Consider the following 23812-nt stretch of genomic DNA (forward strand, 5'->3'; position numbering starts at 1 on the left):
ATATGAAAACTCACAGAAAACCCAAGGCAAACTGAGTTATGCCAAAAAGGGACTTTATTAGCTTATGGAACCAAAAAGATTAAAGGTTGAATGGCTGAATTCTGGTGTGTCTCCACCTCTTGCGTTTGCTTTCTTCTCTGTTACCTTCATTCTCAGGCTCTGTTGGTGTTTCCTCTGCTCACCCCTGGCGGCTCTGGCAGAAAGAGAATACCTCTTCTCTGAAAGCTCCAAAAATAGCACAACCAATCTCATTGGCTCTGACTGTTGCTGGCTTGGTTATATATTATTTTTCAACCTATCCTTGTGGCTCCTGGGCTGTGATGCTCTGATTGGCCAGGCTTGGTCCACATGGCATGGAAGTGGCCTTAGCCTAGTGTGAACCATGATAACTGAAAGTGGAGTAGCAAAATTTCCCAGGCACAGTTACCAGAAGGAGGAACAAGGATGTCCATTTCCAGTGTTCTTGTTAGAAATGATGCACAAATTCTAGATTTTTAAAAATACAGGTGTCATTTGGGGTCCCTAATCTGAAAGAGAAAATAGATAAGGCATTAGTTACAAACTATGTCAGGAAAGAATCCTCCACTTTTGAGGAAAACTCAGCGAATAACTTAGAGTTAACTACTATCGATGAGAGCACCAATGACTCCAAGTTACCTAAACTCCATCTTTCATCTAAATGAAGAGTGGGGGCGCTGTCAACATGACCCATTATTCGGTGATTGGGATGCAGGACTTTCCGAAGCCCTCCTGGCAAAAATGACCATAGAAGATGAGTCAGTGCTTTGTCCAAATCCCTCAGGCCCCTTTGAACTATTACTGCTTGGAGGTCTGGGGGCTGAGGATCGGAGGCCAGTTTCAAGGGGCTTTTATTTCCGTCAGCTCCAACTTGGGCTTTTGTTCAAAGCATTGCTCTTGGATCACTTGAGCTGATTTTCCAAGTCAGCAAGAAATCCCTGGGAATTCAGTCTCCCCCCCCCCCCAACGTGTGACAGGTGAGCGTGGGACATTGAAAGCCCCACCCCTTGCCTGATTCCTTACACAGGAAACCTCATTTCAGGGCTTGCCTCTAGTCAGCAAAGCAGAAGTCCTTGGAGACAAAAGCTTCAAGCTCAAAGATGCATTTGGTCGGGTCTAGTGAAGAAAGCAGAAAATCTAAAGTCAGACTTCCTGACTTCTTGGCCAGACCTCACAACCTTCTAGTATGTAAGCTTTACTGACATAAGAAGTGTCCAAACCTGTAGAGAATTTTTTATAAGGGTTTATTTGAGCCAAACTGACAACATATGCCAGGGAGGAGGATCTCAACTATCAGTGTTACTTCTGATATTTCAGTGATGTGTTAACCTAGATACACAGAAACAATGGACAGGGCTTACTTAAGGCAAAGATAAACCATTTACTAAGGAAGTTATCTGCCTGGCGTGTGACTACCCAGTTAGGAATTCATGATCAGATCACACTGTGAGGTGACTTTCCATAGAACCCTTTTTTTATCCACAGCTTGAACAGGTCATATCATTTCTGTGAGCCTTACTTTCCTCATCTATAAAATGGGAATAATCATAACACATGCCTTATCTGCCTATCACATACGGTTGCTGTGAGGAACAAATGAAATAATGTGAACAAAGGGAACTTGGAAGTATAAACAATTACATAATATCCTATATTATTTAGGTGCTACCAGAAGTGGTCATCTTGACTCCAAGCACTCAAAATATCTATATTGAGCTTATTGGATTCTTCATCACTACCAACTCAGGGGCAGATTGCAATAGCAATCAAATAGATGAAAGAGGTTGCAATACCCAGTGGACATTTCATTGCATTAGCTCTGCTAAATAATTCTACAGTAGAGTCAGATAGATACAGAGCTTGAGTTTGTTGCCTGTGGTCAGACTTTCTGTGAGTGAATGCTTGCTGGCCCAGATCTCTGTGTATTGTCCCGAATCTCTAGTTGCCTCACTTTGCCCAGGGGCAGGTGAGCCAGTCTTCCATCTTGTCTACTAGGCTAAATAAACATCTAGAGTGTTGGCCTGTCACACCCTGAGCGGTGGCTTGTCCACCCAACCCAACCCCACTAGGAGCAATCCTTGTTCCCTGCCCCAATATTATCCACTGGGCAGAGCTAATACTAGGTCCTGGCTCCACCTCATACTGCTTGTCCTGTCCTATGTAAACATATCTGTCTGCATCTCTGATGGAACCAGAAATGTGACACATTCCTAATAATCATAATGACCACAGCTATCATTCCTTGAGCACTCAAATACCTTTCCATATATATTACCTCACTTAAGGTACCCTATACATCTATGAAGGAGGTACCATTGCACCATTTTGGAGATGAGGAAAGCAAGTTTTAAAGATGTTAAGTAACTTGCTCAAGGGCACGTAGAATAAGAACCAGGACTCCAAACTCTAACTCAGATCAGGTCATGCCAGAGCTCAGTGTTCTAATCACTCAGTAAGCACCCTGTTCTGGGAGAAAGGAGCTCAGCAAAGCAGGGAATCCCCACAGGCCTTTCTGATTCAAGTGGGCAAATATCCAAGATCTGCCAGGACACATCCCCAGCTGCAAGGCTGCTGCCCCTTTCTTGTCTTGTCCTCTCAACAGAAACTCCTGCCCAGTAGGCTTCCTTGACCCCTGAAAATGCCTTTGCTTCAGGACCAGGCTTCCTCTCTGCTCTGACACCAATGACCTTAGGAAACCCTGAGTGAACAGAGCCCCAGAAAGCAGTTTCCAGGCTCTCGGCCTTACATAGAAAGGTGCTGGCTCAGGTAGTAAATGGCCATCAACTGTGACTGGATGGCCATCAGCTGTGGCTAGTAACCAGAGAGCCACAGCTGTAACCAGTGAGCCATTGGCCACTAATATAATTGCCATGGCTTCACTAACAAAAAAATGGGGGCTAGCAAGAAGATGGTGGCTGAGCTGGCAAGCGTGGATTGCAATTAGCATGGCGAAGTGCGGCTTGTGGATTGCAGAGAAGTAGACAGCAGGTTGCAGACAGTGTGGCTCCTGCTTCCTGTGTTTCCAACCCAGCTGCCAGCGAGAATATAGTGGTATGACTCCCGTATCTATGGCTCTGTGGGTGTTCCTTTTTGGCCTCACCATGTCCTGCGTTCTTATGTGGGGAGCGGGAGCTGAGACCTCGCAGGCCGCCCCGCGTGACACATGGCGCAGCGAGCAGGGTCCCCCACACGACAAACCCCAGATTGCTTCCTTACAAGAACATGCCCGCTTAGAGGTTCTCAGGCCGGCACTGTCACCCACTGCCCTCCTGGGAGACACCTCTGAGTCCTTGCGCTCTCCCGAGATTATTTACATAGGGAGATAATTTCAGCATTAACCATTAACTAATGAACAAAACAGAACTCTAGACAGGGAAGTCTTCTTATAAATTTGCCTGATACCATTTTGTTTTGGGTTCAGAAATATTTTCCCACTGAAAAGACTCTAGAATATAAAATTCTATGTCTGCTGTCTTCTTGGTGTGAAATACTTAGAAAACTCCGCTTGCTTGAAGTGAAATTAACCAGAAACACAGGTGAATGACTTCAATCCCTCACCTTTCGTTTGAGGACTCATAGGAATTCACCATCTCTGGCTGCAGCTGGAGTTGCTTTGCGTCTTCAAGGAAGCCAGGTATGATTCTCTAGATCCTGGGAGAAGCTTTCTGCAGAAACAATCCAAGCAGGGAGAATCTCTACTCCATTTCCTGTGATTTCCATTTATATGTCTTTGCCTTTTTTTCCTACCTAGTTTATTGAAAAATGACCTTAATGCCTTGCTATCAATGAGACTTTTCAAATAGAAATAGATATTTTAAAATGAGCAGGCCCGAATGTGTACATACAAATTTCTCCTTTTCCAACAGAAGCCAATAGACTCATGAAAAAGGTGCTGCTATTTATTATTCAAACCTTTTCGGCCCTCTCTTTCTGAAATTACATTTGGAGTTTGTAGCACCTTCTTTTGAACATTCTCAACTGTAAATATTTTTTTACATTCTTGACTTTAAGAAAAGTGGGTAAAAGTCAGTTGAAACCAAGTTTAAGACATTAAACTGAGAAATATCATTTGGGGCTTAAAATGACCTGGGACTATAAAATAAGGAGTAAGATGTGCTTTTGTTGTCGTTGAAGTGGCTCTGAAGATAATTGTTTTCTCTGAGCACATGAAAGCTGTCATGCAGGGTGGCCTGCGGGGTCTCTGGTCCCGCTCCCCACATAAGAACGCGGGACATGGTGAGGCCATTTACTACCTGAGCCAGCACCTTTCTATGTGAGGCTGAGAGCCTGGAAAATGCTTTCTGGGGCTCTGTCCCCACACTCCACCCCTCCAGGGTCTCACCTCACAATCTACATGACAAGCGTCTTCTGCGAGGGTCCCTGTGCGAGGAGCCTGGAGGTGAATGCAATATCCTGGACACAGCCAGGCTCTCTGGGCACAGCCAGGGTTTCTCAGGGCACCACCCCAGTACTTCTGGGCACAGCCAGACTTCCTGGATTTCTTAAGGTACCACTAGTCTCCCCAGGCTTCTCAGGGCATTGCCACTCTCTCTGGGCACAGCCAGACTTCCTGGGCTCAGCCAGGGCTCTCAGGGCACTGCCACTCTCTCTAGACTTCTCAAGGTACTGTGCTGGAACAACAGCAGCTCACAGTCAAGGTGCTTACATATTCTCGATGGCGGCCGGTCAAGACACAAAAGCAAACATCAGCCAATTCCACTACATGGTGGTATGTTCCCAAACAGTCAAGCTGTCCATTAAATCAAGGATAGAAGGCAATTCCCCCTAGTCCATAGTCATTCACAAGGGCTGTCCTGGGGGTGAGGGACGACCTTGACCTCACCCTCATCGCCCAAGGAGGACTCAGCAAGCTTTTCCTCCTGGGACTACAAGTCCTGCATCCGGGCTGCCTCAGCAAGCACTTCCCAGCTCACAGGGCAGCAACAACCTTCATTTTCTCCGGCCTCTGCTGGTTGGGGAACCATCCACATCTTTCCACCACTCCACGGGGGTCCAGCTCTCCAGCAGTTGCTCCTCCTGGTCTTCCTGAGATAGGGCTTTCATAGGCACAAACTGCTCCACCGCTTTTTGGAGAACTTCGGCCAGCACCGTATCCTGCCGACTGCGCCATATGTCATGCGGGGCGGCCTGCGAGGTCTCTGGTCCCGCTCCCCACATAAGAACGCGGGACATGGTGAGGCCAAACAAGAACACCCACGGAGCCATAGGTAGGGGAGTCACACCAGTATAGTCTCACTGGTGGCTGGGTTGGAAACACAGGAAGCAGGAGCCACACTGTTCGCAACCCTCACTGCACCGCTTGCTGGCTCAGCCACCATCTTCTTGCTAGCCCCCATTTTTTCTGCTAGCGTAGCCCCAGCAGTTATATTAGTGGCCAATGGCTTATGGGTTACAGCTGACGGCCAACTAGCCACAGCTGATGGCCAGCCAATCACAGTTGATGGCCATTTACCACCCGAGCCAGCACCTTTCTATGTGAGGCTGAGAGCCTGGAAAATGCTTTCTTGGGTTCTGTCCCCACAAAAGCTTTTGAGGGGAGGTAACCCGCCATCCTGGTCACCAGGCAATGTGCGATTAGGCTTTGACTAGCTATTAAAGAGCTTTCTTCTTTCTTCTCTATGCCCACTTTAAAACACCACCCCTTTTTGATCTTTGCTGAGCATTTATCCATCACATTTTCATTTAATAGGAGTAACAATGTGTCCAAACTCCAAGAGGAATGGGGGAAGAATTTAAATCATTTCTAGCCTATATGTCCTCCATAGCAAGGTATGTTTCATATGTGCTTTCACTCAGAGAGGCGTAGCTTTCTAACTGTTGCACTGGGCTCTCTCTTCTCCACTTTTTATATCTCCTCCTTTCGGAGGAGTAACCATGTGATGGGTATCCTGTTCATTTTCCCACCTAATTAAATCTCAGCGTGTGAAATCGTACTGATCCTGATTTGGCAATTTTCCACACGAATGCACCTTCCTCAAGTTCGATAGAGACCTTCAGTTACTTCAGATTAACATGCTAGTCAACCATTTAGATGGAACATACTTTGGGTGGCCTCTCTTCCTCTTCTGATTACCAAGTCTTACCACTTCTGGACTCCATCCCAAAGTCTCTCATTTTCCCTTCAAGTTGATTCCTCACTTGCTTCCAGTAGTGTCTGCACTGGAATGCAGCCTTACTGTTTGAAGTTCTTTGTTGCTAAGAGATGCTATTTTGTATTAAACCTAAGTGTGAACTAACACTAATTAAGGCCTTTATGTAGCTTTGCAAATAGGCTCTGTACTTCTGCCCAGGCCGAAGAGGAGTGGGTCCTTTCATTTGTTTTAATAGCAACCTTACGGTCCAGTGGTTGTTGGTTAAAGTATAAGAGGGGAAGAAACAGCTTGTTAAGGGTTGAACTTGGTATTTGTGTATTTGTCAGTGCACTACAACTGGTTTTCTTCCAAGACAACAAAAATTTCATAATTTCTCCCTTTCCTGGGCAGGAAAATACCATTTTTGAATGAAAACAAATAATGAAGCTAAATGGAAACTCTAATCATCTACTTTGATTTTTCAAACCTTTATTTTTCTGGGAGAGGAAACTGAGGCCGGGGAAATTGAATTCTTTGACCCAAATTAAAGAGTTCATCATCAGTGGCTAATCGGGGACTGGAGCTCACTTCTTCTGATTCCCAGTTAATAAATCCTCGGCACTGCCTCTCTAGAAAAGGAATTTGTGTAGAATACCTTATGATCAATCATAGAACTATTGACACACAACCAACAGGGCATTTTTCCTGATCATTCTCCAACTTGACCTCTCTGTAAGCAGACAGCTTCAGTGTATTACAAGAGGCTCTCTTGGAGTCCCTTCCTGAAACTTTAAGCTCTCTGAGGATCCAACTGGGTATCCTTCCTATTTTGTACCTAGTAGGGTCTGGATGAAGAGATGAATAAAACAAGGCAAAACCAGCTATCCCACTAGGACCACATTGACTCTCCTGTTAATGCCACTTAATTTAGTTAACCAGCCAAAGGTGGAAGCAAATTCCATTTTTTTTAAATTCTATTATTTTGATGAAGTTGGCTTTAAAAAAAAAAAACGAAAAAAAAAATAATGCAATATTTAAAGTGACTTAAAAATCCAAAATAAAAATATTACCCATTCAAAGTTTCACTTTATCTCCGGAACTTAATTACTATTTGAGTCCACAAAAGAGAGGCAATTCTTCTGGAAAAGCTAGCCCCTTATGAACTCTATCCTGCTTGAAATTTCTAAGCCTTTTTTATATTTCTATGTCTTTTTTCAATCAACCTCTGACTCAGCACTCAGTCTAGGAAGGGCTGACTTATGTTTCCAGGGACTCATTTCACAAACATCTTAGAGCTCCACACAAACAAGGCAGCAGACAGCCTAGGCTCCCACGACTTAGCAGTCATTCAGAGCCGCACAGGTTCGTGGTTTCTGTGGGTGCGTGTCATGGCTATGTGGATTTCTCAGGGGGCTTTGTGGCTGAGTGGAGGAAGAAGTTTCTCTTTCTTTCTGAAAAGATAATTAAAATGCTAGACCAACACAAGTGAGAGAGTTTTGCAAAGTTAAAAACTGCAAATACTCATTATTAAGTTATTCTTCTACCACTAAAGTACTCTCAGTTTCAATGACTGAATATCAGGGAGATAACTACTGCTGGAGAGGATTGGGAGTCACTTGGGTGGTTGTTGGGCTTTTCTTTGAGACAAATGAGTACCATTTTGGGGGAGTCTGACCTCATGATTCAGGCTTCTTACATCACCAGGGGCTTATGCAGGCGCTCATCCATCTCTTGATTCCTTCGGTGCTTCTTGTTTATTATGCTTAAACCATGTGGTAGATTGATGGTGCTTGCAAATAGAATAAAACATTTCCACTGCTTTTCTGACTGCTACTTAAGGCCTTTTTATCTATCTTAAGAAAAAGAAAAGCCACTTGATAAAATACTGTTTGGTCCAGGTAACTGAGGACAGAACTGGGTCATTCCTCCTCCGTGATGGCCTCTGACCAGTAAATGTTGAGTCTCACAGTGACTTCTTTTCTTCTACACCTAGAGGTGGAAACTGGGATTAATTCAAACTTAAGATCATCAAAACATCACTTTACCAGCCAGTGACAGTAAGAGTTTTTAAAATGGTCATAATTTTGGGTGGGTTGCTGAAATTATTTTATTAGCAAAATAAATCACGTTGCTGTCGAAGGTTCCAACGGATGCATTTTTGTTTCTGTGGTACAGTGGAAAACTACAAACAATGCAAGGTAAGGGGATCACATACAGCCTGTCCACGTTAGGGCAGAAGCTCTTTATTTGGGGTTTGTGGATATATAACTGTGTGCATTTATCTAGGGAGAAGGTCCACATCTTTCATCAGGCTTTGAAATGGTGCCAAGACTTCTCAAAGGATTAAGAGTTCCTGAAGTAGAGATATCTTTTACATCAATTCACAAGGATGTGCCATAAAAACAGCACTTTGTTACAAAATTTTAAACGTGCCCAGTTTAAAAAGTGGATCATTTTAAAGTAAGTTTAATTTATTTTGGATTTAGAACTTAAAAAGACGGTAAGTAAGCAATTCCATGTATTAAAGTGTTCCAGAACCCAACACTCCCATTACTTGGATAAACAGTTTAGTATAGATGATGGCCTTACTGATATCTAAAAATGTGGCTTTTTGGTCATCCATACATACAACATTCACTGAACTTATGCCATGTATCATATACTGTGATAGGACAGCTGCCCCAAAGCTATAGGGACTGATGAGGAATTCACAGTCCAGTTAGCCTATAACGATAACGCTGCCTGTTTTGAGAAAAGTAGGTGGCATACGTAGATGACTCCTGAGTTAGACGGGGGTTCAGAGAAATCTTAGAACAGGCAACCCGGTACATTGGATGGAGCTTTAGGAGTTAGCTGGGTAATAAGGACAGTGAGCAGAGGGACAGAGGCAGCAATTTCATGAACCTGCTCAGACTGTAATGTACATACCATGTTTCTCAGAAAATAAGACCTCACCGGAAAATAAGCCCTAGCATGATTTTTCAGGATGACATCCCCTGAACATAAGCCCTAATATGTCTTTTGGAGCAAGAATTAATATAAGACCCAGTCTTATTTTCGAGGAAACATGGTAGGAATTACCCGAAGCTCGTTAAATTGCAGATTCTGAATCTGTGGATCCGGGTGGGGCCTGAGAATCTGCATTTCTAAGAAGCTGTCACGTGATCCACTGTTGGCTGACCCCACTTTGAAGAGGAAAAGAGGGTTACCAGACCATTTAGGGATCAAAAAGTAGCTCAGTGTGGCTGGGGCTCAGAGAGGGACTCAGGGTGCCTGGAGAGCCCCTCTCCTTTTGAAATAATTCAAACATATAGAAAAGTACAGAGAATGATGTAAGCATGTACCATCTAGATATTACAAATGTTGACTCTTCTCCTTCAGGCTTTTTAAAGATATGGTAGAAACTCCGTTATGCTCCTCCCTCACCGGACCCCCACCCTTTCCTCAGCAGGACGCCTCTTGTGACCTGGTGTTTATTCCATCATGCTTTTACATTTTCACATGTGTATGTGTAAATAATTAATATTTAGTGATGCTTTGTATTTTCTATAAATTACACTTCATGCAGTTTGCTGGAACTTACATCTTTTCTCAATTTTATGTTTTCACAGTCTGTACTGCTTGATTTTTGGAGACATAGTACATTTATTTTGAGCTATTTTGGTATTATTCCTATGAATTTATTACAGTTTATTCATCCATTTCCCTATTGATGAAGACTTAGGTTGTTTCCAGTTGTTCATTCTTAAAAACAGTGATTTGGAAGGATTTTTATGTATGCTAGATACTAATCCTCTATCACTTGTATGCATTGCAAATATCTTCTCCCAGCCTGTTTTTTTGTTGCTATTGGTTTTAACTTTGCTTATGGTGGCTTTTGTTACATGGAAGTATTACATTTTGATGCAATCAATTTTGCCAATCTCTTTCTATTGTTGTTTGTGCTTTTTTATAATATATCTTGTTTAGGAAATGATAAAAATGTGCTCCTTAACTCAGGATCTTGCAAACAAGAGGAATTGGTTGAGAAGAGCTAATATGACGTTGTGGGTGCCGTTTTTCTGACTGCAGTTTTCTTAACTATTTTCTTAACTATTAATATAATGGTATCTTTGGCAGTAGTATTGCTTAGATGTGGTCATGTTTGATCTCTTTTTCTCTAAAGGACTGGTAAATTCTTCACAATAAAAATAAAGGCAAGTGTTGGTGTTGTCCACTTTATTTCTGAATCTTTTGGTTCTTAAGTGCGTTGCCCATTTCTGGGCCACACAGGAACAGCCAAATGGAAGAGATGCCTAGGGCAAGGTCTGTGGAGGTCCCAAGTGCAGGAACTTCTGTCCCTATAGAGGGGGGTACACCACCCCCCTGGTACATCAATATGTTCAGTGACCAAGAAGTTCCCCTGAACCTCATTGTTCAGAGTTTTTATGGAAGTTTCATTACTTAGAAATAATTGATTAAATCATTGGCTATTAGTGAGTGAACTCAATCTCTAGGCTCTCTCCTCTCTCAAGAGCTCAGAGAGTGGGGCCAAAAATTCCAGCCCTCTAATCACATGGTGGTTCCTCTGTCGATTAGCCGCATCCTAAAGCTGTCTAGGGACCCACTAAGAGTAACCTCATTAACACAAACTCAGGTATGGTCAAAAATAACTCATCATAAATAACAAAAATACTCTTATATTCAGGAGATGCCAAAGGTTTTAGGAATTGTGTGCCAGGAACTGAAGACAACGGCCAAATAAATTTTTTCATGATAACAACCCCCCTTGTTGTTTTCTCTAACCCTTCACACACGTTCTGTTCAGATGAATTATCTGGGTGAAATTTCTTTCTTACCCATATACCTGCAACTTCTTGGGAGACACAGTGGCCGTCCTCGGTACCCCATGTGCATGTACCATCATTGCAACATCCATAACACTGCATTCTAGCACCCTGTGTGCCTGCTTATGTTCTCTAGATTATAGACTCCTCGAAGCAGAGCATGTCCTGTTCGCTTCTGTATCCCCACCATTCTAGCCCAACATCTGGGCCATAATGGTTTTCAATCATTTTTTTCTTTTAACGGATTCATTCAGCATCTCAAACGGGAGAGACTATACTAGGTGTTGAGCACACAAAGTCACTGCTACCTAGACCTGACACTCCAGTGGGCTTGGATTTCATTCTGGAGTAGACAGAAGGACCACTCAGGGTGATCTGCATTTCTACCACACCCTGGACATGCCTCAGATAGCACAGGTTTCCTCACAGACGCTGAGACAACTCCGCTGTGGCTCTTAGGCTGGGAACGCTCTGCCGCTCTGCCCCTCATGTTCCAGGAACCTCCTTAGTCTGTCTTCTAGAACTGAGAAGCCATGGTTTATTTGATTCTGTACATTTTTCTCTGCCTGAGCGGCAAGGATGTAGAGGTTAGGAGCTTCAACACTGTCTGATTCAAGTCACTTAACTCAGTTTGTATTTGCCTCAGTTTCTGCATGTATAAAATGGGTATTATAATAATACCTCTTAGAATTGATTTGAGGATTAAATGAGCACTTAGAGCATTCTGTAAGTACATAACAAATGTAATCTGCAATTAACATTTCTCCTTTATAATCTTACTTTTATGGGGAAAATAAAATATATCAATATTTGCATAAAGGAATGTTGGAGAGACATACCAGACACTACTAAATAAAAAGTGGGAGAATGACTTTTTTTTTGATGTCTGATCGTATTTGTTATTCTTAGAAAATCTTATTTTTGACTGGTCTCGGACTTAGAGGTAGAAGCTCTCAGACGGGATAGCCTATGTCTCTTGGCCATCTGTTCCTGGTGTTTTCCTTTGGCCTCCTTCATTTTCTTGACCAAAAGTTTAGTATATTCTGTGGCCTCTTCCTTATTTTTCTTAGTCTGCTGTTTCTTCAGAGAAATACGCTGATGTTTGTGTTGCAGGACAGACGGAGTAACAAGATGCTGAATTTTGGGTGCTTTGGTCCTAGGTTTCTTACCTTCTTTGTTTAGCGGCTTTCTCACAATATATTGGCTGATATTGTCTTCTTTAAAGAGACTGAAAAGTTTGCCGATTCAGCAAGCTCTTTTGGGCCCCAGGCGACAAGGGCACAGTAGTATCGGTTAGACCAGGGATACTTTTCTCCCCTTTTATAACAATGACAAAGTTGAGAACACTCAGATTGGCATCCACAATGCAACCCCGAAGAGATTTGCACTTTCTGTCTCCAGTCCTCCTTGGCCTGTAACAGGAATGCCCCTTACTCAGGAGCAGGTGGACACAGCCATGGGTCAAGACACCCTGCTTCATGGGGAAACCTTGTTTGTCATTCCCACCACTGATTCGAACCACAAAACCCTTCCATTCTTCACCCAGAGTGTCAGCAGCAACTTCTGTGGCCACACGCTTCTCATGAAAGATATGAAGGTTTGTTTTTGTTTATAATTTTATTTAAAAAATTATTCTACATCAGCTTCAGGTGTACAGCGCATTAGTCAGGCATCTACACAGTCTATGAAGTGATCTCCTGATAAGTCCAGTGCCCATCTGGCATCTTACATAATATTTACAACATTGTTGATTGGATTGGTGAAGAGATTAGAAAGTGCAAATTAGTAGACATAATATAGTCATGAAGATATGAGATACAGTATGGGGAATGTAATGTAAAATACACGAAGTTTGCTTTCATCGTTCAATGAGTTTCTGGCAGCCAGTGGCTGGGAAAGAGATGTTCAGCTTCATCCTGAAGCAGCCCACTGCCTCCGAGGTGACACGAAAAAGACAAGAATGACTTTTTAATGTATATATTTTTAAATCATTGTTTTCACTTGTCTAGAGTTTTAACTATGTGTATTTATTTAGAAAACATTTCTCCATTATATTTAACAGATTTCAAAATCTCTCCTCTGTGTATATCTACGTTATCTGAAACTGAGCATGCGCGCGCGTGCACACACACACACACACACACACACACACTTTTACACACCTCCATCTCTGTCCCACCTCACTACATGTGGGTCACAATAAACATTTCCAGTGGCTTATCTTGGAACCTCTCTGCTCATCTGGGTTGAACCAGAAAATGAGCATTTGAATGAATGGCGGGGGTAGAAAACATCCCATTAGCAAGGTCCTATTTATGTGAACTTGTACTTCCATCAGTGATGGCAATGAAAAACAAATATCAAAGCAGCAAAGCAGGGGCTGGATTTAAAATGATCTGAATATATTATAGCACATTAATTCCATAGAGGCTTTCAAACCAGACAGATCAGGCATTTGAAAATCATTTATCTTAAATGAATCTCTGAAATGTACCAGGACATTAAAAATGACAGTGAATTATGCTTACTTCATGTTTTACATTAAAAAATAGGAAGCGTCACAATTCCTATTCCGGGTAAGGGCATTTTTCTAATCCCATAATTAGTTCTGTAAGCATCCAACATAACATCTAATTCCAGTCTTTTGAATAGCAACCTCTTTTTTTAAAAAAGCCAACTAATGTATGCGTCCGCAAACACAGAGACTAAAATAAATCAAGTGGTGCCTGCTTTGGTACCCTTAGGTGATGAGATATGGGAGAAAGGAACAAAAAAGGAAGTCATCACTGGCAGCTCTGGCTCTGGGAGCTTGACAACACCCCTCCTTGTTTATCTTGAGTCCTGGCATACAACTTTAACAATGCAGGAGATTGTGTGCCCAGCTTTGGCAAAACAGAGATTAATAAGAGGTGCTCCTTGCCCTCAGGGATTTCATTGTCTAGTGAGAGAGACAAAGTAGAATCATGTAATTATAACACCTCATGGGAAGTGCTAAATGACAGAATGAAAAAGTGCTGTTAGAGCATACAGAAGTGAGAAGCATGTAATCATAGGTAAGTCTGCTTACAGGTTTGTTAATTATCTTATATATTTGTCTTGTTTAAGGTGATGTGTGGTGGTCTCCTGTTCATTTGCTTTGTCATGCAGGGCATGATGTTTAAGACATGAAGTCTAGCAATGCTTCCTTAGCAATGTTTCATGCATGTGTGCAGGAATCCACTCATGAAATGTTCACTTAGTGTAAGGAACTATGCTCATTTCTATGAATACTGAGAATTGATAGGATGGTTGTTTTTGGTTTAATTATTAGGTAGTTATTTCTGCCTTCTGAAGTTGTGATTCTGAATGCTTGAACAACATATCCACATACTGGAGAGTGGTAGTAGGGTTACTGAGAGCCTAGAAAACTGAAAAACATGAGCCCAGTGACTGACCCCAGAACCCCAGGTAGTCTGAGCTAAGTCTGCCCCTCCCCTTATGCCCGAGGCAGACCCCACCACTTATCAAGCCATGCTGAGACTGAACACAGCTGAGAATCTCTTAGAACACAATATTTGTTATCCTCAATCTCCGATCTCCTTTCTAAAACAAAAACCAACAAAGAGGATGGTACTTCTCCCACACTTCCTAGCAGGCAAGAAGTCAGTATGAAGGGTGTGCACCCAGGAATGAGGATGGAGCTGCGCTTTGGTTGCTTGACTGTTGGACCACTTAGGAGGTCTGGAAGGCTATAACTAGGAATTCCTTAGGTGTTCAGGGCACTAAAATGCCTTCTCCTCCATGACTGGATGTAACTCTTTGTACCACTCCAAGGAAAGGTTATGTCCCTCCTCCGCATGACAATACTGAGACCCATAGTTGTTAAATGGTTTCCCAAAGAGGAAGGGCTATGATGGGAGCAAAAGTTGACCTGACTGAGGTCTAGTGCTCATTCCATGATATCACAGCCACCTAAACAGAGGCCCATGGGACAGATGCTATTGTGGACTGAATTGTGGAACAAATCTCATCTATTGAAGTCCTAATCCCCAATGTGACTACATTTGAAGATGGGATCTTTAAGGAGGTAATTAAGACTAAATGAAGTCATGAAACTGGGACCCTAATCCGCTACAACTGGTGTCCTTATAAGAAGAGGAAGAGACACCAGAAATATCTCTTTCTCTCTCTGACCACATGAGCACAGAGAAGAGACCATGTGACGATGCAGCAAGAAGCTGGCCGTCAGCAAGCCAGGAAAGAGCTCTTCCCAGGAACTGAATGTGCCAGCACCTTGATCTAGGACTTCTAGCCTCCAGAACTGTAAGAAAATAAATTTCTATTGTTTAAGCCATATAGTCTGTGGTGTTTTATTATGGCAGCCTGACCTGACTAATACAGATTTTAGTACTGAGAAGTGAGGTGCTACTGTAACAAATACGTAAAAATGTGGAAGTGGCTGTGGAACTGGGTAATGAGTAGAGATGGAGGAGCTTTGAGGTGCATGCTAGAAAAATCCTAGACTGTGTGCACTAAAGTGACTATTGGGAGATACATGGATGTTAAAAGTTATTCTGGTGAGAACTCAGGAAGAAAACAAGAGAGCTGGAGAAGAAGTCTTTATTGTCTCAGAGACTACACTTATCATCAGGAACAGAATGTCAATAGAAATATGGATGTTAAAGGCCATTTTTATGAAGTCTCAGACAAAAATGAAGAATGTGTTATTGGAAACTGGAGGAAAGACAATCCTTATTATAAAGTAGCAAAAGAACTTGGTTGAACTGTGTTCTAGTGTTTTGTGGAAGATAAAACTTGCAAGCAAGAAAATTGGATATTTAGCTGAGGAGATTTCTAAGCAAAATGTTTAAGAAGTGACTTGGTTTCTTATGGTAAAATGCAAGAGGACAGAGAGAAATTGAAAGCAAGAACTTGAACACATATTTTCACCCTCATGTTCATTGTAGTATTACTCACAATAGCCAAAAGGTGGAAGCAACCCAAGTGTCCATCCACAGATGATAGATAAACATAATGTGGTCTATATATACAATGGAATGTTATTCAATTTTAACAAGGAAGGACATTCTGACACATGCTACAACATGGATGAACCTTGATGACATCATGTTCAGTGAACTAAGCCAGTCACAAAAGGACAAATACTGAATAATTCCACTTATATGAGGTTCCTAGGGTTGTCATGTTCATAGAGACAGAAAGTAGAATGGTAGGTGCCAGGGACTAGGGGGAGGAGGAATGGGAGTTGTTTAATAGGTACAGTGTTTTACTTTAGGAAGATGAAAAAGTTCTGTGGATGGATGGTGGTGATGGCTACACAAAAATGTGAATGTACTTAATGCTACTAAACGGTACACTAAAATGGTTAAAAAGGCAGATTTTATGTTACGTATGAGTATATCTTACCACAATTTAAAAAACTGATAAAAATAATTTTTTTATTAATTTTTTTTATAAAAGAAAAAAAGAGAAAAGCTCTCCAGCTAACTCTTATGCCACTAAACTTTGCCCTAAACTTTTTACCTCTCTTAGCTCCCGGGCCTGAAAGTCTCTCGCTTCTTTCCTCTTCGCATCCAGTCTGTTACAGCGTCCTGTCATTCTTACCTTGGAGTTGTCCTTTCTTTCCCATCCCCATCCTGCCGCCCCAGCCCAGGCCTGCAGCAACTTGTGCCTGCCATGTGCCTCCCTGCTTGGTGTCCCGGCAGCCTCTGCTTCCTGTCCAGCCTGCTAAGCAAGTTGATCTCTCTGAATTAGCCGCATCAAGGCTTTCTTTCTGTGTCCCCTGGCGTCTGGCCCCACCCCAGCTGACAAGTAGTCCCAGCACACGCCTTCGGTCTAGGCAGAACAACATCCCTGTCTGTGGTGCTCTGAGACATCACGCCCTCCCCACCTCTGCAACTTTGCTCCCCCAATCACCCTCATACCATGCTTCCCCCTTTCTGTGCCCCATTTATTTGCTTAAGTTCCAACCCCACCTTCTCCACCTACTCCCGTCCCCAGTCATCTTCCCACCTCTCAACTCCTGTTCCCTTCATCACCCATGTTGCACAATGAAGCACTTAGCTCCTCAGCATTCCTCCTACCTCCCCTGGAAAGGAGGCAACTGCTTCCTGGTATGGACCACTTTGTGTTTCTTTTGACCAAGAAGAATCGCAAACTCCCAGGAGATATTTGTACTAGTTGATTGATATGAATAGATTTCAATTTAGGCAGCTGAGCTGAGCAAACATCAGGTTACTAATCAGCTTCCAAAATATCTGCTGTGCTATTTTAAATCTATGATATTTAGGATGTACACTCCTGGTCCGAGGGTGCCTGCCAGTGACAAAAATGTGCTGGGTCTTCTCATTTGGAAAAAAGGCAGCTTTCAGGGTCACTTGAGGGCAATGCTGGGAACATCAGGACAGGATTGTCTGGGAAGCACGTGTGAGACAGAGGAGCTGTCGACAAGAACACCTTAGTCATCTTCTGAAGAAACGCCACTCTATAGAAAGACAGCTTGGATTCCTGGCTCTCAGAGCTCAGTGGTGGATTGGAAAGTAGGTGGCTGGGCTGCTGGAGTCCAGTCTATCACAGGGCAAGAGTGAAGTTAGAGGTCAATGATGCCTCACCCTCTATATGTCTTACGGCCACCATCTCTGACCTGTCCCATCCTTCCTCCTGCTAAAGGGGCATCAATCAGGGCAAATGAAACAATCTGAAAAATCATAGGGCGTGCCTTTGGGTAGCAAGAACTCGACTTTCGAGTGCTCAATGACCTGGTGCTCATTCACTATATACTTGCTGAACTCCTTTCTGTGCCTGGTACGGGGGTAGAGCCAAGGGCAAATCCTACAGACACCCCGCCCTCCTTGTATCTAATCTGTCATGCCTGTGATGTGCCAGGCATCCTGCTTGACACTGGAGAGTCTTTGATGAAGACAACACAGGCTTTACAAGAAGGGATTTATGGTCGGGGAGGGGAAGAGTCATCAGTAGTAGGCAGTTGCTGTACAATGTGCGACACACGTTTTAAATAATACACTATTTAGGACTTAGTGCTCACATGTCATCATCATCCACTTGCACAAAGAGAAAAATAAAACTTCAATAGGGGCACATTTCATTCTTGTTTTGTTTTTTAAATTCTATGTGATTAAAGAAACCACTCTTCTATATAGTATCACTGAAATGCCATTCTCCTGTTTTGACCGATCTCAGCCTCTTGTCTTCATTGCCAGCACTCCATTCCCACATAGGGTAACTTTCCTATAGATATAGTTGTTGATTTTCAACCCCCTGTTTTGGGAATGTCCTCCTGGGTCACAGTCCCAAAGGACTGGTGGCACAAGGCCCATTCCCATGCAGACATCCTCGTTCTGCTAAAGCACCACCAACGGAAAGACTATTTCCTGTCTCGTGAAGATTACAGGTGTTGTATAGTGTGGGAGCTAGTTCTTGCCTTGAAAACAACTCAGTGCATTCTTGGAGAATGAGTACATTTCTGTGTTCCAAATCAGGGAACTGACATTATAGCTCATTCTCAACCTCCTATACTGTCTGGAAAGGATGATCTTACAAAACATTAAAATGACCTCATTCTTCTGTTATTTGAAGAATAAAAGACTTGTCTGTCCACAAATATTTTCCCACCATTGAAATTGGTGTTGAAGTTCTCACTAACTTCATTACCCTAAATGTGTTATGGTCACATTTTAAACAAGTATATCTGTTAAAATGTAAATATATGACCTGTGGAAAGGATACCTGAAAGCAGTGGTAGAGATACCTGGGAGCTTTTTAAAATTATTGAGGCCTATTCCAGGCCTGCTAATCTGAATCTTGAAAGGTGGGACCACGAGGACTTTTCTCAAGTTCTCTGGGTGGTTGTAATGTCCTGCAAAGGTTAAGAACTTCTGCCTTGGTCATGGAACTCGGGAACTCTTGAGAACAGTCTGCCCTTTGGATCAGCGAGTCCTCTTCGAGAGGCGAGCAGAGCCTGGGGAGAGAACCTACTCCCTCAGTACTCAGTGTGGTTCCTGGATCAGCCGTATCTGGCCATTCATTTCAGAAACACAGAATCCTAAGGCCCACCCGAGACCAAATGAATCAGTATCTGCATGAACTAAGATACACAGATGACTCGTGGGCATATTGAAGTTTAAAGGGACCGTCCAAGATGATGCCTTTCAGTGTCTCCCTTGGGTATCTGTCCACTGCTCACTGTTATGGGCTGAATTATATCCCTCTAAATTCATCTATTCAAGTCCTAACCCCAAGTACTCCAAAGGGCGACCTAATTTGGAGATAGGGTCTTTACAGAGGAAATCAAGTTAGAATGAGGTCATTAGGGTGGGCCCTAATACAATATGGCTGTTGTCCTTATAAAAAAGGGAGATTTGGGCACAGAGAAACACATGAACATGAAGATGGCCATCTGCAAGCCAAGGAGAGAGACCTGGAACAGATCCTTCCCTCACAGCCCTGAGAAGGAACCAACCCTACCAATATCTTGATCTTGGATTCCTAGCCTCCATAACTGAGAGACAATAAATTTCTATTGTTTCAGCCACTAATTCTGTGGTACTTTATTATAGTAACCATAGGAAACTAATCCACTTATGCTGTCTTTTATCTGTTTTACATCCGAATTGCCTGTGAAAGAAGCAGAATAGATCCATTAGTCACTGTCATTCCTGATCTGCAGAGCCCACAGGCCAGACACCTCATGGGCACTGGCCAGCGTATAGAATGGCTGCGTGGGGTCAGTAGCCCAGTGTTAATTCCATCAGTTGTGGGCAGGATAGTGGTGGTCCCCTGGCCAACTTTCTTTGGAAGGCTGGAGGGTTTCCTGGAATGGTCATGGAGGGGTCTCATTCTCACTCAGTCCCTCAGTCAATCTTGAGCACTCACTATTACCAGCATACATTATAGGGCACTGTGGGGTCTAAATTATTCTTATCATTATTCAACTGTCCCATAGACATTTGCACACTGATTGGTGGAGAGGAAGTCTCAGTTAACCCAATTGGATAAAGCTTTTGGGGGTCCACCCCTTGAGGTTCTGCTTATAACCCAGTTTCTTCATTCTGTTTTGGTAAGATTCAGTCCCTCTCTGCCCCAAACTCAAACCCAACTTTAACAGCTTAATAAATAATACATCACGGCACTGTACACCAGAAGCTAAACATTAATGAATGCCAACTATAATTTTATATATATAATGTGATGGTTCAGTGCGAGGTCGGAGGGATAGTGGATGGGGGGAGGGGGGTTCACAGTGTGAGGGATATAAATGATGAACGTCTAAGTATTACCCTGTCTTGTACACCTGAAACTAATAAAAATAAATAAATAAATAAATAATGCAAATTTTCCTGAAGGTTTTTCTTGGGGGGATGGGGAGATGGAGGAAAAGTTTGCATTGTCCTCAAATAGGCAACCTATTTTAATATGCCCTCCCAACTTCTCTCTCCCTTTAGACATTGCCAAATCCCACTACTTAATCTTTCATATTTCTACTTTATCTTCCTCTCAACATTCCTTCTCAAAAATTTGGCAGTTAGCACGTCCCACTCCATCAAACAAAAGCCAGTGAACAGCACTGTCAGGGAGCTCCAGCCTGAGGCCACCAGGAGCACATTTGTGCTCAGACAAGTTGGGCTGATTACTGTTTGCAGTGAGGGAGAGGCTCACTATGAGGAAGCATGGGGGAATCTCAGTAAGAAGGTGTTAGAAAGGACCTACTATAGGATTTGGGATTTGGTTGGAGGATTTGGGGGAGGGGCTAAGGAAGCTGGGATTTGCTCCAGATTGGAGATTGGACATTGTCAGAAAGTGGGGACAATTCTTTGACTGGGCATCTCAATAAATCTTCTTTATAAAGAGGGGAGACTAAAACAAGTGTGGGGATAGTGCCAGGAGTGCAGTTTCCAGGCTCTCGGCCTCAAGTGGAAAGGTGCTGTCTCAGGTAGTAAATGGCCATCAACTGCGATTGGATGGCCATCAGCTGTGGCTAGTTGGCTGTCAGCTGTAATCAGTGAGCCATTGGCCACTCATATAACTGCTGTGGCTACGCTAGCAGAAAATGGGGGCTAGCAAAAAGATGGTGGCTGGAAAGCGCAGATTGCAATTAGGACGGTGGGTTACAGACAGTGTGGCTCCTGCTTCCTGTGTTTCCAACCCAACCATCAGCAAGAATATAGTGGTGTGGGGACAGAGTCCCAGAGAGCAGTTTCCAGGCTCTCGGCCTACATGAAAGGTGCTTGCTCGAGTAGTAGATGGCCGTCATCTTTGGCTAATTGGCCGTCAGCTGTAACCAGCTAGCCAGTTAGCCACTGATGTAACTGCCACGGCTGCCGGGGTTGAAGAGTCAGGAGTTGAGAGAGTCGAGAGTCAGTGGGTCGGTTGGCAAGCAGAGAAGCAGACAGCAGGTTGCACGTTGTGTGTCTCCAGCCTCCAGTGAGACTATAGTGGTATGACTCCCCTACCTATGGCTCCGTGGGTCTTCCTTCTTGGCCTCACCATGTCCTGCGTTCTTATGTGGGGAGCGGGACAGGAGACCCCGCATGACACCCTGCATGACACAGCCATTTTAGCCAAAAGAGGTATTTTGGAGGGATTATTTTTGAGGGTAGTACAGTGACCTTGTTTTTTTCTGTGCTTGGATGAAATCATGAAGTGGTTTTGCTTTGTCTCATTTTTCCCAGTGTTTCTCAAGCATAGTTCTGGGCAGGGGTGAGGGGCGCCTCAGTTTTTCTCACGTATCTCTTATATCAGGTGAGGGGCATACAGTAGCGGCTTTATAATAGAATACCAGGATGCTATATATTTGGATACCCCTTCATTGATTCAATCAACATCCATTTACCATAGGGAATACCTGGGGTGCGAGGCGTTCCAGGATGAACAATCCCCAATCCCCAAGATGCGAAGGTATTTGTTACATTTGTTGGGGTGGGAATTATTACTTCCTAGGGCTGCCACAACAAATACCTAGGACTGGGTAGCTTAAACAACAGAAATGTACTTTCTTACAGTTCTGGTGGCTGGAAGTCTGAAATGAAGGTGTCAGTAGGGTGGGTTCCTTGGAGACCCCTCTCTTCAGCTTGCTGATGGCCACCTTCTCCCTGTGTCCTCCCTGTCTTTCCTCTGTGTGTATCTGTGTCCTGATTTTCTCTTCTTATAAAGACACCAGTCATGTTGGATTAGGGCCCACCCTAATGATCTCATTTAACCTTAATTATCTTCTGTGGTTAGGGCTTTCACATGTGAATTTTTTTTTTAGGAGGGGACACAATTCAGCCCACAATAAAAAGGAAAGGGTGCTTTAAAGTTCCCAGGGACCAAGGTAGAAACAAGGAAGGTGCTGTTTCAAGGAGCGAAGAGTGGTCATTGCAGGATGAGAAAGCAGCTCTCAGAAACCCCTTAGAGGGGTGTGATGCACTGAGCCTTCACAGATGAGTAGTTACTCTTGTGGGCCTAGGAGCAGGTGAGGAAGTGGTAGAGCTCCCTAACCACGAGAAAGGGAATAGCTGTGTGAAGGGAATGCAAGAAGGTGCAGCTGGTCGCCTCTTGTTCTCCGTGAAGATTTTGGGGCAGAGATGAGGGGTACCATTACCCCCTATTAAATGGTTGATTCTGGGAAGTTGTGTCAAATAGACCCTGGGAACTGGTTTGGCAGCCACACAAGGGGTGCTCCTACTCTGTTCCTTTGGGCATTCTGGGGCATTCTGGTTTATTCATTTCTGTCTGTTTGTACTGACATCTCTCCACCCCTCAGCATTTAGCACAGGCCTCTGAACAGGGCTCAGATCTCAGTTTTATCACCTGCCAGCCCAAATTTGGGCAAGTTACTTTGCCTTCCTTAGCTCCTTATCTTAGCCTTCCTTAATTTCCTCATCTGGAAAATGGGACAATTCTACGCTGCCCTAAGGAATATGTAAGGTACTTGTACAGCACCTGGCTCAGCTCCCTTCCCTTCCACCTTAACCACGTGGGGACGCAGGAGATACACCAAAAAAGAGAAGGGAAACACAAGAGCCTGTTGACAGTCATCTCTGTTGCACTCTGAGATGTACAAGATGCTTGTTACATTTGCAAGTTAAAAAAGAAAACATGAACGGGTGTAGTTATAGCCCAGGAACATTAAAAAAGACTTCCAGTAAGCTATAGAAGTAACTTTGGATTTATATGAAAAAGAACTTTGAAAGTCAACTAGCCAACCCTCTCATTTTATGGATGAGGAAACCAAGGCCCAGTTATGAGTTGACCAGTTTCAGTCCCACGGCAAAAATGTGGCAGAGCTGAGAGGAGAATGGGGACTCACACGCAAGACATTCCACAGAGCAGGTTTGCTGACTCGGGGCCAGACTGGGGTCACAGAACAAACAGCAGGGATCATGTAAATTAAAACATTTATGTTAATTAATATTTATGCATGATCTTTACCACATACCACGTGTTATTCTAAGTGCTTTATCGATTTTAACTCATTCAGTTCTCTCAACAACCCTACAAAGTAAGCACATACCATAATTCCCATTTTAAAGACAAGGAAACTGAGGCACCAAGAAGTAATTGCCCAGGGTCACAGAGCTAGAGGTAGACCAAGGATCTGGATGAGGGGGTCTGACTTTCAGGGTCCGTGTTCTTCACCACTGTAGTCCACTGCCTCGGAGCCAGTGGTTCCCAAAGGCTGGCCTCTGGATCAGCAGTATGAACATCACCTGGGAACCTGTGAGAGCTGCGAGTTATTGGGCTGGCCTACACCTTCTGGCGGAGGCCCAGCAAGCTGTGTTTTAACAAGTCCTCCAGGTGATTCTGATGCAAGTGCAAGTTTGAGAAGCACTGACCTTTCCCCTTCTTCCCTCAGAGAACCTTTGCTGGATGTGGAGA

The 23812-nt window shown here is 43.5% G+C and overlaps 1 long non-coding RNA gene and 1 pseudogene across 2 annotated transcripts in view; one reads left to right on the forward strand and one right to left on the reverse strand.

Annotated features, from left to right (window-relative positions):
* LOC308501247 overlaps nt 1-23812 on the forward strand; it is a 42779-nt gene that overhangs the window by 11180 nt on the left and 7787 nt on the right. The gene's annotated exons all lie outside the window — the stretch shown is intronic.
* Nucleotides 11852-12884, reverse strand: LOC308500539 (small ribosomal subunit protein eS6-like; annotated as a pseudogene). The gene is made up of 2 exons: nt 12782-12884; nt 11852-12533 (listed from the first exon to the last, which is right to left on the reverse strand). The product of its transcript is annotated as a small ribosomal subunit protein eS6-like (transcript).

Source organism: Rhinolophus hipposideros (assembly GCF_964194185.1).
Source record: "Rhinolophus hipposideros genome assembly, chromosome: 8".
Taxonomy (NCBI): Eukaryota; Metazoa; Chordata; class Mammalia; order Chiroptera; family Rhinolophidae; genus Rhinolophus; species Rhinolophus hipposideros.